Source organism: Megascapheus bottae, chromosome 9, assembly GCF_031878675.1.
Source record: "Megascapheus bottae isolate mThoBot1 chromosome 9, mThoBot2.hap1, whole genome shotgun sequence".
NCBI lineage: Eukaryota > Metazoa > Chordata > Mammalia > Rodentia > Geomyidae > Megascapheus > Megascapheus bottae.
This window is the reverse complement of record NC_143517.1, coordinates 4,976,285-4,991,174: the sequence shown is the minus strand read 5'-3', so window position 1 is coordinate 4,991,174 and position 14,890 is coordinate 4,976,285. Positions and strand designations below refer to the sequence as shown.

The window sequence follows — 14,890 nt, the reverse complement described above, 5'->3', positions numbered from 1 at the left end:
AAACAACAGGTGCCAAAGATGAATAGACTGTCGTTATCCATTTATTGATTGGAAACCAATTCTAGATTTTGCTTCTTCCTGTTGTATCAAGTGGTCTCTGCCGAGTGTAATTTTTACTTTTTAGTGCCATCTGCACCTGTGGCCTTTGGACCTACTGTTATGACAGATGGGCCCGACCATGTTTGCACCATTTAGTGACTACTTTCCTTCTGCAGTGCTCCATGCTGCCGTCACTGTGGCTCAGGCTCAGCGGGGCATATGTTCTGGGAAAGGTCTACCCCCACTGTTCTGCTGCTGTCCTCAGATTCTAGCTCTCCTCATGTTCGAAGGGGGTCTCATTGTGTTCCCATATTGCCCATCACTTCTCTTCCTTGCCAGGTCTCTCTCCCTCTCTGTGTAGTGCATGGCAGGCAGAATGGTAAGGGACATCTTCCTTAGAGGTTGAAATAAGACACATTTCTGTAGCATTTTTAAATAGCTATTAATTACATGAAAAAATTCTCGATTATGTTTTGTTCTCTTAAAGATTTAAATATATCTTTTACTATGACATCTGGGAAGAAAGCCTTGTGTTTGTCCTGAAACACAGAGTGATGTGCTTGTAAATAGTGCACTTTGGACTTAGGGAGATTTACCAGCTGGTTTCATTGCTGAAAGGCAACGAACAGGTTGATAACTCCAAATTTAGACTAGCACAAAGTAAATGTTTGCCTAATAGGTATGGGGATAACAATGATGGGAGGTGTTGCACCTTGAAGCTGTGTCAACTTGGAGAAATAGAATCAATGCTAGAATCCAAACAATACCTCTTCCCTATTTATTCTGATTTCTTTGCAAAGTATCATCTTGCAGGGCCATTAATTCTGTCTCTCTGTTATTGTATCATGAGCATTCAGAACCTGAACATTTTACTTGGACAGAAGGGGAGTGAAAGAACTTGTCTATTGGGCTGGGAGTTTGGCCTAGTGGTTAAAGTGCTTGCCTAGCATGCATGAAGACCCGGGCTCGATTCCTCGGTACCACATATGTAGAAAAAAGCCAGAAATGGTGCTGAGGCTCAAGTGGTAGAGCTCTAGCCTTGAGAAAGTCCAAGGACAGTGCTCAGGCCCTGAGCTCAAGCCCAGGACTGGCAAAAAAAAAAAAAAAGAACTTGTCTATCCAGATATTCAGATGTTTAACTATTTTGTTGTTGTTGAAGTAAATATACTGAGAAATATCTAGAATCAAGTATATTTTTCTTTTAAACATTTCCTGATAATTTGAGTGCTTTGTCTTTGTTACTGGTTTCTAAGTATTGCCATTTCTTTCTTTTTTGGGGGATTGTAGGTCTTGAACTCTGGGCCTGGGTGCTGTCCCTGGCTCCTCAGCTCAAGGCTAGTGCTCTACCACTTGAGCCACAGTGCCACTTCTGGCTTTCTTCTGGTTAATTGGAGATAAGAGTCTCACGGAATGTCGGACTGGCGTGCCTAGGCTGATTTTGAACCATGATGCTCAGGTTTCAGCCTGCTGATTAGCTAGGATTACAGGTGTGAGCCACCAGATCCTAGCTAAATATTGCCATTTGTAATACCTCTGACCTGTCTGGGGAGAAGATAGACAGATAGATGAGACTAGTCTATGTTTAAATTGAGCAGCAAACATGTAGACAGCTCAGGTAAAGATGAAAGGGAGCAGGACTCTTCAGAATATGGCTTCTGGTGGCTTAGAGGATTTCTGTGCAGGAAGGCCCATGTGGAATCAGTTTTTGCAGCCAGTTTTTGATGGCCTCCTTATATTGTGTGAATGTGTGTGTGTATGCATTTGCATGTGCATGTGCTGTGTACACAGATCAAGATAAAATCTTCTTTCTGGGCCTAGTGGGTTTCCATTGCTGCTCTACTACTTTCTATATGCATAACTCAAAGAAATTCTTTCCTTTCCATGCTGAGTGCAATTAGTATATATAAAGCACTTAGCAAGTGTTCAAAGCCTTTAGAGAAGACTACGATGATGATGGTGATGATAGTATGCATTGATGCCAGTGAAGATGATAAATAGATACATCATATATTCTGAGTTCTTTCCAGCATCATCATATTCTCTCATCCAGAGAAACTCATCTAGGCCATGTTTGGAATATATCATCCAATGTTCAAAGGAAGAGGTGTTTCTTACCAACCTGTGTTGCTCCGTTGCTCATGGGCTCCCTTGTTCCTGTCTGTTCCTAAACACATCACTAGAGTATCTTAAAGGTGTGCATGCCACTGTGCTCTTGTTTTAAGATTCCAAAACTTCTCATTCTTCTTTTTTAAATTTTTTTTGGGGCCAGTTCTAGGCTTTAGCTCAAGGCCTGAGCACTGTCCTTGGACTTTCTCAAGGCTGGAGCTCTACCACTTGAGCCTCAGCACCACTTCTGGCCTTTTCTGTATGTGGTACTGAGGAATCAAACCCTGATCTTTATGCATGCTAGGCAAGCAGTCTCCCGCTAGGCCCCTCATTCTTCTTAAGTTGCTGTCCACACTCCAGAATCCTGCCTATGTCCATTTGGACTCCACTTGCCGTGTTTTTCTTTTTGCTGTCAGTTTTCCTCCTGATTCACCAACTACACACTTTTAGGTTCCTGGTCTGTACCTTCTCCCTCACACTTAGTCTTGCATATTCCTCCTTCAGTTTTTTACTGGAGAGTAACCTTCTGAGAATATCTTTCCTGGCATGTTTCTTTCTCTGATCCCCTCCCATTTTTTCCTCTGTGAAACATGTGATAAGAGTCAATTATGCCATAATTCACTATGCAAAATCACATAAACACTGTGAGACTCATAGAAGGAGTGGGATCAGGACAGAATACAAAAAACTTTACCAGGGCCGGGAATTTGGCCTAGTGGTAGAATGCTTGCCTAGCATGCACAAAGAGCTGGATTAAATTCCTCAGTACCACATACATAGAAAAAATCTGGAAGTGCTGCTGTGGCTCAAGTGGTAAAGCTCTAGCCTTGAGAAAAGTCCAAGAACAGTGCTCAGGCCCTGAGTTCAGGCCCCACGACTGGCAAAAAAAAAAAAAAAAACAAAAAAAACCCAACAAACTTTACAAGAGACACATCAAAAATAGAAGCTGACTAAAAACTGCTAGCATCATCTTATATGTGGGGCATGCCTAAGACTTGAAGAAGTGCAAGATATGATAATAGGCCTTGGAATGATCTAAAGTATGCTTGAGAAAATAGGAGTGGCAGGATTGGTGCTGCTAAATTGTAGGCATGAGCTAGAAGGAGCCCTCTGAAATCAGAAGTGAGGTCAGAATGCTGGCTATGGCTCATGAACATGGGGGCTGAGCCCAGTTGTGCTCCCATGTGTGTTTTTGTTTCTATTGGCTAGACATAGCTGGGTGTGCTTTGTCCACATCTATTACCATCTGTAAGCAAACAAATATGCCAATGCCCCAATGTTCAACTTCTCTATAACATATCAATCACATTGGAACAAATGGACATATCTATAGTAGTTTTCTTTGAGTTATTTCACCCTACTCTAAGAATATAACCCACTCAGTGGCAGGCCCTCTGCTACTGGTTTCTCTGTTACATACACTATTTTACAGGGTGCTTGGCACAAGGGAGGATCTGGCACACTAGTGGCTGGTATTTAGGCTGAATAAATATACAAATGATCTGTCAGTGTACTAATTAGAAACTGTAAATTATTTAGTCATTGACCATGGTACCTGTATTCACAACTCCTATTCTTTCTTTTAAATAACTTGTAACCGTCATATCTGTCCAGATTTTTCTGGCACCATGTATGTGTAGTTACTCTTCTGTTTGTGTCTTGGTAACTACTCTGAAGTTGTATTTCTAATGGCCTATATGATACTCATTTTGCTTTTATATTCTTGTTAGTAGTGAGATAATGAGAATGCAGTTTTTTGTTTTATGAAGAGGCAGTGTTCTCTATAAAATAGGCATTGACTCTAAATATACCATAGTCTTTCTGGAAGGAAATTTCAACTTAAGTGGAAGACCATAAACAATTTATAAGAATTTATAAGAATTTTAACATCACATTGCTTGAGGCATCAAAAATAATGACTGCAAGTTTAGGAATTGTTCTAGAAGAATAATTTATTGACATGCTGCCATTATTAAGATCCCTTAACTTAAACAGAGTTCATGTCACTCAAATTCTCAAAAGAGCAGTGGAAATCCATGAAAATTATTTGGCTAGTAGATTTCAGTATTATTACTTTCTTTTTTATCTGCTACCAGTTGAATTCTAAGTCTTGAGATTTCCTCAGTGTAGAGACAGAAGGCAAATTAAGGCATAAAAGAGAGATGTAGGGATAGAGAGAAGAAAGGAAGAGAAAAGAAATAAAGGGAGCAAAGAAGAAAGGAAAGAAAGAAGAACTAATTTTTGTTTTTTCTTTCTATCTTTCATTTTTCTCATTTCTCTTACTAGTACCAAAATTTTCACTTTCCCTAACCCCTATGATTATTTTTATAGTTATTTGAAACTCCTGACATATCTCTTCTTCACAGTGGAACAGTTCATCTACACTGAGTATGTTTGATACCTGTGCCCATTACACTCCATTTTCCTCTTATCTTTCTTATGCCCTAAACCATTCCCTACTCTCCTTCCTCATAATCGCTTAGTTCTAACTTCTATCCTACTATACAAAAAAATTCCAGCCTCTGGTACATATTGCATGTCTGGATGGGTACACAAAGCTAAAATGATATTTTACTACATGTATTTCACTGGGTTTTGATTTGGAAAAGTTATTAGAGCTTAGATACACCCAAATGTCAGAAAACCAAGCTAGAAATTGCTTACCAACTGAGATAATAACCATTAGAGTGGAGAATACAGATAACCATGGGGAAACTTAGGAAACTAAAAGAACAAACTACAAATATTCTTCAAATGAGTAAAGCCCAATACAAAAATATATGAAATCTGAGAAAGCAGGGAAAAACAATACCTCCAGAAAATTATACAACAGAAGACCAGAATTACAGTGAAGTAGGAGAAGTTTGATGTACTAAGCTCAGAGATTGTTTAGTGAAATGAAGGAGGATCTACAAAGAAAACAAAAAAATTCCACAAGAGCTCAGGTAAAAAGCTAAATGAATTCCAAGTAAATACAAATAAAGAGCTAAATGAGATCAAAGAATATAACCAAATAACTAAATGAAGTCAAAGAAGACACAAAAAAATTAACACAGTAATGAAGTCAATGGAGATATGCTAAAGGTTCTCTGTAAAGAGATAAAAAGTCTAAAAAACCATCATACTGAATCCCAAGATATGAAAAAAATAGAAAGCCTCTCCAAAAAGGAAATGAATGGAAGACAAAATTTCAGGTCTTGAAGACAAAATAAATATAGTGGAAAAATCAGAAGAAAATGTAGAAGAAATATCAAAGTAATTTTGCAAGATCTGTGGACAATTAAAAGACCAAATTTATATTCTTATGAGAAGAAAGGTTAGCTAAAAGCACAGGAAATATATTCCATAAAGAAATAGCATGACATTGGATAAGTGGGACTGTATTAAACTGCAGAGCTTCTGTACGGCAAAGGACATAGCTAGCAAACTAACTAGAAGATCTTCACTAACCATACAACAGACAAAGGCCTCTTATCTAAAATATATCAACAGCTCAAAAAATTGAATCACTCCGAAACTAATCTCCAAAGAAACAACCATCCAATTAAAAGATGTGCCAAAGACTTAAAGCGAGTCTTCTCTGAAGAAGAAATAAGAATGGCCTATAGGCACATGAAGAAATGCTCAACATCTCTGTCCATAAAAGTAATGCAAATCAAAACACCTCTAAGATTCCACCTCACTCCAGTTAGAATGGCCATGATCAAGAAATCCAAAAACAACAGATGCTGGCGGGGATGTGGCCAGGAGGGATCACTACTACACTGTTGGTGGGAGTGCAAACTCCTTCAACCACTATGGAAGGCAGTATGGCAGTTCCTCAAAAGACTAAACATAGAGCTCCCCTATGACCCAGCAATTCCACTACTGGCATTTACCCAATCATCCAGAAACAAGGACATACTAAATCCACTAGCACAACGATGTTCATTGCAGCACTATTTACCATAGCAAAGATATTGGAACCAACCCAGATGCCCCTCAGTTGATGAGTGGATTAACAAGATGTGGTATTTATACATAATGGAATTCTATGCTGCTGTCAGAAAGAACGACATCGCCCCATTTGTAAGAAAATGGAAAGACTTAGAAAAAATCATAGTAAGTGAAGTAAGCCAGACTCAAAGGAACACAGGCTCAATGGTTTCCCTCATTTGTCATAACTAGTAGAAACCTTGGGCTCTTCAATAGAGCAAAACCTAGATACATATGATGCTAAATGAAAGGACCTCCAGGTTATAGAAACAAAATCCATATAATGAGTGATTGTTGTCCTTAATGTACTATGTTATCTCTCATCTCTTTTGCTGTCCCTTAATTATCTCATATTGTTATAGTATTTTACCTTGTTATCTGATATATTGTATATATGTTTATTTGGTTTTTTGAAATGGGATAGGGAAGGGGGGAAAACAAGGAGTGGGGGTGGGAGGAGGGAAATGGGGACCAAGACGTGAGAAAGGGTATCAATGTTTGTGAAGTAATGCACCTTTTATTTGGTGAATATAATGTAACCCTTCTATTAATTACAATAAAAATATATGAAAAAAAGAAATAGCATGACATTTCCCACATCTTGAAAAAGAAGCCCAACCAGCTAGGAGTCTTTTAGACTACCCAACAGTGTACAGAAAATAACCTCTTTTGAACATATTATAGTTAAAATAATCACAGAGAACAATGAACAATGAAAATATAATGAAAACTGCAAGAGAGGGAAAACAGATTTAAAATAAGGAAATCTGGGCACTAGTGATTTTAGCTGCTCAGGAGACTGAGATTTGAGGATCATAGTTCTAATCCAGCTCAGATGAGAAAGTCCATGAAAGTCTTTTTTTCCATTTAACCACCAAAAAGTTAGAAGTGGAACTATGGCTCAAGTGTTAGAGCATTATCCTTGAGCTGAAAAACTCAGAGACAGTGCCGAGGCTTAGTGTTCAAGCCCCATTATAAGCAGAAATAAAAGGGAGGATGGAGGGTCCATCAGAATAACAGCAGATTTTTTAAAATAGAAATACAACGAAAGGAGGGATTAGAATGTACTTCAATCAAGTGCCAATCCAGAATATTCTGTCTAGTCAAGATTTCATCTTAGGGGAAATGGAAAGATTCTCTAATAAGCAAAAACTATCACTATTAAGTCATTACTACAAGAGGTGCTTCTGCACACAGAAGATCAAGGTAAGCATGAAAATATTTAGAAAAGCAGCTTCATATTACAGGTTTTTTTCTCAGCAGCTTGAGGAACTTCCTCCAAAGCAAATCATATTCTTGAATATGAAGCAAGTCTCAGCAAATACAAAATCATTAAAATAAGCCTGGCACCAGTGGTTCACCCCTGTAATCCTAGCTACTCAGGGGGCTAAGATCTGAGGGTCACAGTTAAAAGCCAGCCCAAGCATGAAAGTCCATGAGACTCTTATCTCCATCAACCACCAGAAAAGTAGAAGTGGTGCTGTGGCTGACGTGGTACAAGGCCTTGAACTGAAAAGGTCAGGGACAGCATCCAGACCCCGAGTTCAAGCCCCACAACCAACCAACAACAAAAACATTAAAATAATCCCTGTGCCCTATGACCATATGAAAAGGTGTTTTAGCAGTTAACAACCATAGAAACGACAGAAAATATTCAAACTAGTGGAGCCTAAACAACATAGGAAAACAATGATGAGTGACCAACGGAGCCATCATTTGCCACAGGCATTGGGAGAGGCACTCTGGTCAGCTAAAACGGAGGGAACAGGCAGCAAGAGAGCTGGTCACCACACAATTGCTGAGTCCCTTGGCCTATCTGACCTGCTGGCTTAGGCCTGGGGAGCAAGGCTTGGAACTTGGTGTCAAGATTTTTCTCTCTGTAAAGAGATGTAGAAATTGGAGTCCCAAGACCCCAGCTTCAGGAAATGGTCACTCACCTGGGAAGAAGGTAAATAGGTAGCAGGTAGATGTAGAAAGAGCACTCAAAGGAAAGAAAGTCACCTTTCAGAAAGAGAAAGTATTATTTTAATTATACTAGTTAAATGATTAAAACATTTATCATTGATAAGTTTATGAGAATTTGTGATGCAGGGAAAATACAGGATGGCAAAGGAATATAGCCCATAGGATATCACATATTTTGGGGTTGATCTGACTGGCTATTAAGACAGATCTGGAAATTTGATGTTTAAAGGAATATTTCTTCTGTTTGATAGTAAAGATAAAAATTATCACTGATTTATAAGATTAAGCTTGATTTTAGGATTAATTTTTCATAAAGAAAAAATTTCCCTCAATTATTCTTTCTCTCAGTTTTACAAAATACTTAATTTTCTAATTAAGAGTGTGACATAGGTTCACTTTTAAGCTAGGAAAACAAAAAAAACAGTGATACTATTTTATAGAACAAGTGTAAATATTTTTATACTCCACTGCAATCTTTGTGCATATATATTTTTATTTTGGCATATATAATTACCATTTCTGCCTTCTTATTTTTTTATCTCATAATATATACATATATTTTTTATTAAATAAGACCTACAAAAATATTTCTCTTCCTGTTTTTTTAGTGCTATACCTGGAGTCTTGTACATGCTAGATAAACATTCTACCAGTTAACTATATCTTCAATCCTATATAAATAATTTTCAGTGATTGTATGATATAATGTCTTACTTTGTTTAACTTATTCTCTGTTGTTGGATGCACATCTCCATTAATTATAGTTTGTGATAAAGGAGGAGCCAATGTCTGTATGTATGCTTCTCTGCCATTTAGACTTTTTTCTCCATGGGACTATGATGTGGAAGCACTGAGCAGACGGTATGAGAAAGTAGGAAGCCTCTGAGCCATAGAGGAGCTGTTGACATAGTGAAGGTTCTTTTCTAAGGCACAGTAATATAACAAGTGAGTTTTTTTTTTTAATTCACAAATCTAAGTCAAGTCTAGAAATCTGTAGTATCCTGACAGGGTTTCTCAACTTCTATTGAGATTCCTTTAGTCACTGTGACTGCTGTTTTCCTTTTAAGTTTTTCATCAAAGTACATGTAAGTAGTGATTATATGCTGTCTCCTTTTTCATTCAGGAATTGGAAAGCAGTCTCTTTTTTCCCCCCATGTGTGAATTTTTTTTTTCTGTCAAGTTAGGAAACACAAGAAACAGGGCAGGGCAGGCCAGCAAATTGATTGGGAGGCATAGATATGGAAGCTCACGTCTTTTATACACACTTTATAGTATGGTTTACCATTTTTTGTTCGGTGCTTACATTAGATTTCACAGCTACAGAGAATCAACAGTGATGCATTTTTTTTAAAACCATGATGAGAGCTTGGGAGGGAACTGGCTCATCTCTGCCAGCTTCTTCGTGCTTTTATGTCCTGTTCCCAGTTCTGTCTTGCCAACTAAAAGACCAGATGTCAGTGATTCTAGGGACAATCTGAGTCTTAGTTTCCTATCGTTAGATGGGCACTAGATTTCTGAAGTGATTAAGTAAAATAACTATGTGAGAATACCAGTAAATATTAGGTAATGCTTATGCTACTATTAATAATCTGTCTTTTCTCTTAAAATGAATGAGTCTCACTGTGAATGTGTACACTTTCATTAATGTTCTCCAAAAACACCCAGTGCTTTTATTGATGTTGTTCTGTACTTGTAGCACTGAAGATATTCAAACTGACCTTCACATGATCTCCATTTTCAAGGAGTCTAGTGATGACAATAGAATCACATATCACACTTGCCTATGACATAACATATGAAGCCTTGACTGTTTTGTTGAGATTTGTCTGTTAAAATAGTGGAAATATTAACAGTGTTGTATAGCTGGTAAGTAGAGATTCTACTAGTAAGATCAAGTCTGTCTTTTGTGTTTATTGCCACACAAAAAGTTATCATGGTGGATCATTACGTGCCAGGAAATATAAATAAGTCATATTTTGACTACATGTGATTTCATTTGATATTTTCATACTCTTAGTTCTGATTTTGAGCACAGAAGCATATTTTGAGCATAGAGGAACATTTCCATCATAAGTAGTGTCTGAAAGCTAGATATCATGGAAGTAAAGACCATCATCCAAGTGCTTTCCCAAATCTTTTCATTGGATTATGAGTTTACCAGAGCTCTGGTTAACATGTATTTTACTATTTATTTATATTTATATATTTAGTGCTGATCTTGGAGTTTGAACTTGGCCCAGGTACTGTCCCTGAGCTTTTTCCCCAAGGCTAGAATTCTAACCTTAAAGTCAGAAGCATCACTTTTTGCTTTTATTTTTAATGGCTAATTGGACAAAAATGTCTCACTGACTTTCCTGCCTGAGCTGACTTCTAACCACAGTCTTTAGATCTCAGGCTCCTGTGCAGCTAGGATTAGAGTCATGAACCATCAATGCCTGTCTGGGGTTAACTTCTGAAATATGTAATTTTTCTATGTGTTCTTACTGAAGAAGAAGCAAGGAATATAACTTGAAGTAATAGAATATGTTCTTTCTTCTTTAAATGAATACTAGACGGTGTATTTAGAATGCACCTGCCTGTTTATCTACCTAATGAAATGTGGTGAAATTAATTGTGAGTCTGGAGTTGAAGTCTCCTTTTGAGCATCATCTGTTCCTTCAGTTTCAAAACAGGAAAGATTAAGTGTTGGTTTCTGGTGTAGTACTGTATTTACATCAAGAGGATTTAAAAAGTGTGTACTTAGTGCTGCAATGACCAATTTACTCTTTGTGCCTCTCTGGCAGAAGCCTCTGCCATTACAAAAAGTTCATTATCCCAGGGTGGGTGTTTGTTTCTCTCTTTTAAAAATCGTCTATTATTATTATTATTATTATTATTATTTTATTGTTTTTTCATTGTCGGGGTGATGTATGGAGGGATTACAGTTACTTTTGCCAAGTAGTAGGTATATTACTTCTTGAACATTGATATCCTTTCTCATGTTTTTGTCCTTCCCATCTCCTCCATCCCTCCCAATCATCTTGTTTTTCCCCTTCCCTATTTCAAATAAACAAAAAAACATATATACAATATAGCAGGTAACAAAGTTAGATACAGTAACAACATGAGATAAACCATGAGAGGGAAAAAAGAGAAAAGAAATAACTTCAAATAGTACATTAAGAACAACAATCAAAAAGATAAGCCTCTTGTTTCCATATTCTAGAGTTTATTTCACTTAGTTTCATCGTATATGACCATATATAAATAGCTTTTGAGCTATTGTGATCCTCTGCTAGGAGAATTCTAGATGTGTACTAATTATTACAAATGATGGAAACCATTGAGCTATGTTCCTTTGGGTCTGGCTGACTTCACTTAGTACGATGTTTTTCGAAGTTTTTCCATTTCCTTACAAATGGGGCGATGTCATTCTTTCTGATGGCAGCATAGAATTCCATTGTGTATAAATACCATGTCCTTGAACAACACATTGTTGAATCACCAATGGGTCATCGAAGAGATCAGAACAGAAATCCAACAGTTTATGAAATTTAACAGTAAGGAGCACACAAAATACCAACTCCTTTGGGACACAGCAAAGGCAGTACTCAGAGGAAAATTTATAGCGCTGAGTGCCTACAACAACAAGTTGGAAAAATTGCAAACCAACAAGTTAATGTCTCACCTTAAGCTCCTGGAAAAAGAGCAACAAACCAACCCTAATCCCAGTAGAAGAAAGCAAATAATTAAAATCAAAGCAGAATTAAATGATTTGGAATCCAAAAAAACTATAGAAAGAATCAACAAAACAAGGAGTTGGTTCTTTGAAAGAATTAACAAAATTGACAGACTCTTAGCAAATCTTACCAAAAAAAGAAGAAAGCATATCGAAATAAACAAAATCACAGATGAAAATGGTAATATCACGACAGAAATTACCAAGATCCAGAATATCATGAGGGAATACTTCTCAAACCTTTATGCCAACAAATTTGAGAATCTAGATGAAATGGATGAATTCCTAGCCAATATTAACATACCCACACTGAACCAAGAAGAACTAAGCCAACTCAACAGGCCTATTTCAAGCTCTGAAATAGAAATGGCAATTAGAGAACTTCCACCTAAGAAAAGCCCAGGGCCAGATGGATTCACAGCTGAATTCTATAAGGTCTTCAAAGCAGAGCTCACACCAATACTCCTCAAGCTCTTCAACGAAATTGAAAATGAAGGTTCCTTACCAAACTCATTCTATGAAGCCAGTATAACCCTCATCCCCAAACCAGACAGAGATTCATCAAAGAAAGAGAACTATAGACCTATTCCTTTGATGAACATCGATGCAAAACTTCTCAACAAAATACTGGCCAACCGTCTACAACAACTCATCAAAAAAATTATACACTATGATCAAACTGGATTCATCACAGGGAGGCAAAGCTGGTTCAACATACGCAAATCAATTAATATAATTCAACACATCAACAGGAGCAAGGACAAAAATCACATGATTGTCTCAATAGACGCGGAAAAGGCATTTGACAAGATCCAACACCCCTTTATGTTAAAAGCTCTGGAGAAACTAGGAATCCATGGAACATTCATCAATGTAATAAAGGCTGTGTATGAGAAACCTACTGCTAGTATTACACTTAATGGTGAAAATCTAAAGCCATTCCCTCTAAAATCAGGAACGAGACAAGGATGCCCACTCTCTCCACTACTCTTTAACGTAGTACTAGAATTCCTAGCCAGTGCAATAAGGCAAGAAGCAAGCATAACGGGGATCCAAGTAGGAAAAGAGGAAATAAAACTATCCCTCTTTGCAGATGACATGATTCTGTATTTAAAGAATCCTATAGACTCTACTCCCAAGCTCCTTGAGCTGATTCAAAGCTTTGGAAGAGTAGCAGGCTATAAAATCAACCCTCAAAAATCAACTGCCTTCCTTTATGCCAACAGTGAGAGGAACGAGGCAATAATCAGGAAAGAAACTCCTTTCACAATAGCCTCAAAGAAAATAAAGTACCTAGGTATTAGCTTAACTAAGAATGTAAAGGACCTTTTTGACGAAAACTTTAAAACCCTAAAAAAGGAAATTAAAGCAGAACTAAGGAAATGGAAAAACCTCCCATGCTCCTGGATTGGAAGAATCAACATTGTGAAAATGACAATCTTGCCAAGAGCTATCTACAAATTCAATGCAATACCCATCAACATCCCAATGTCATTCTTTAAAGAAATAGAAGAGGGAATCCAAAATTTCATATGGAATAATAAAAGATACCGTATAGCAAAAACACTTCTTAGCAGAAAGAACAGCGCTGGAGGAATTTCAATTCCAAACTTTAGACTCTATTACAGAGCTATAATTATCAAAACAGCTTGGTACTGGCACAGGAACAGGCCTAAAGACCAATGGAATAGAACTGAGGACCCAGATATTAAACCACAGACCTATGGCCACCTAATCTTTGACAAGGGAGCCAAAAAAATAGAATGGAAGAAAGACAGCCTCTTCAACAAGTTGTGCTGGCAGAACTGGTTAAGCACCTGCAGAAAACTAAAGCTGGATCCTTTTTTGTCACCTTGCACTAGAATTAACTCCAAATGGATCAAAGACCTGGAGGTAAAAGCTGACACACTGAAAACTTTACATGAAGGAATAGGAGATACACTAGGCCTCCTTGGCACAGGTCGAAACTTTCTTAATCAGGACCAAGAATCACAACAAATCAGAGAAAGGCTGGATAAGTGGGACTGCATTAAACTGCAGAGCTTTTGTATGGCAAAGGACATAGCTAGTAAACTAATCAGGAAGCCTACAGAGTGGGAGAAGATCTTCACCAACCAAACAACAGACAAAGGCCTCATATCTAAAATATATCAACAGCTCAAAAAATTGAATCACTCCAAAACTAACCTCCAAAGTAACAACCGTCCCATTAAAAAATGGGCCAAAGAATTAAAGAGAGTCGTCTCTGAAGAAGAAACAAAAATGGCCTATAGACACATGAAGAAATGCTCAACATCTCTGGTCATAAAAGAAATGCAAATCAAAACAACTCTAAGAGTCCACCTCACTCCAGTTAGAATGGCCAGGATCAGGAAAACGAATGACAACAGATGCTGGAGGGGATGTGGCCAGGAGGGATCACTACTACACTGTTGGTGGGAGTGCAAACTCATTCAACCACTATGGAAAGCAGTGTGGCAGTGCCTCAAAAGGCTAAACATAGAACTCCCCTATGACCCAGCAGTTCCACTACTTGGCATTTACCCAACCATCCAGAAACAAGGACATACTAAACCCACTAGCACAACAATGTTCATTGCAGCACTATTCACCATAGCAAAGATACGGAACCAACCTAGATGTCCCTCAGTTGATGAGTGGATCAACAAGTTGTGGTATTTGTACACAATGGAATTCTATGCTGCTGTCAGAAAGAATGACATCGCCCCATTTGTTAGGAAATGGAAAGTCTTAGAAAAAATCATATTAAGTGAAGTAAGCCAGACTCAAAGGAACTTAGGCTCAATGGTTTCCCTCATTCGTCATAATCAGTAGAAACCTTGGGCTCTACTAGCAGAGATTTGCAATAGAGCAAAATCTTGATACATAAGGCCATATAATGTGAAGCTAATTGAAAGGACCTCCAGGATATTGAAACAAAAGCCATATAATGAATGATTGTTGTCCTTAATGTACTATGTTGTCTCTCATCTCCTTTGCTGTCCCTTGGTTATCTCATATTGGTATAGTATCTCACTTTGTTATCTGATATATTGAATTTGTTTGTATTTGGATATTTGAAATTGG

At 37.6% G+C, this 14,890-nt stretch overlaps 1 long non-coding RNA gene across 2 annotated transcripts in view; it reads left to right on the top strand.

The window, feature by feature from the left end:
- LOC150058711 (uncharacterized) overlaps positions 1-14,890 on the top strand; it is an 82,814-nt gene that overhangs the window by 44,182 nt on the left and 23,742 nt on the right. Inside the window, exon 3 of one of the 2 annotated variants that reach the window (XR_016536648.1) lies at positions 7,158-7,320. The exons of the other annotated variant lie outside the window; for it this stretch is intronic. This is a non-coding gene — a long non-coding RNA (uncharacterized LOC150058711). Of the gene's footprint in view, positions 1-7,157; positions 7,321-14,890 lie in introns of those variants that run through there. 2 annotated transcript variants of the gene reach the window in all.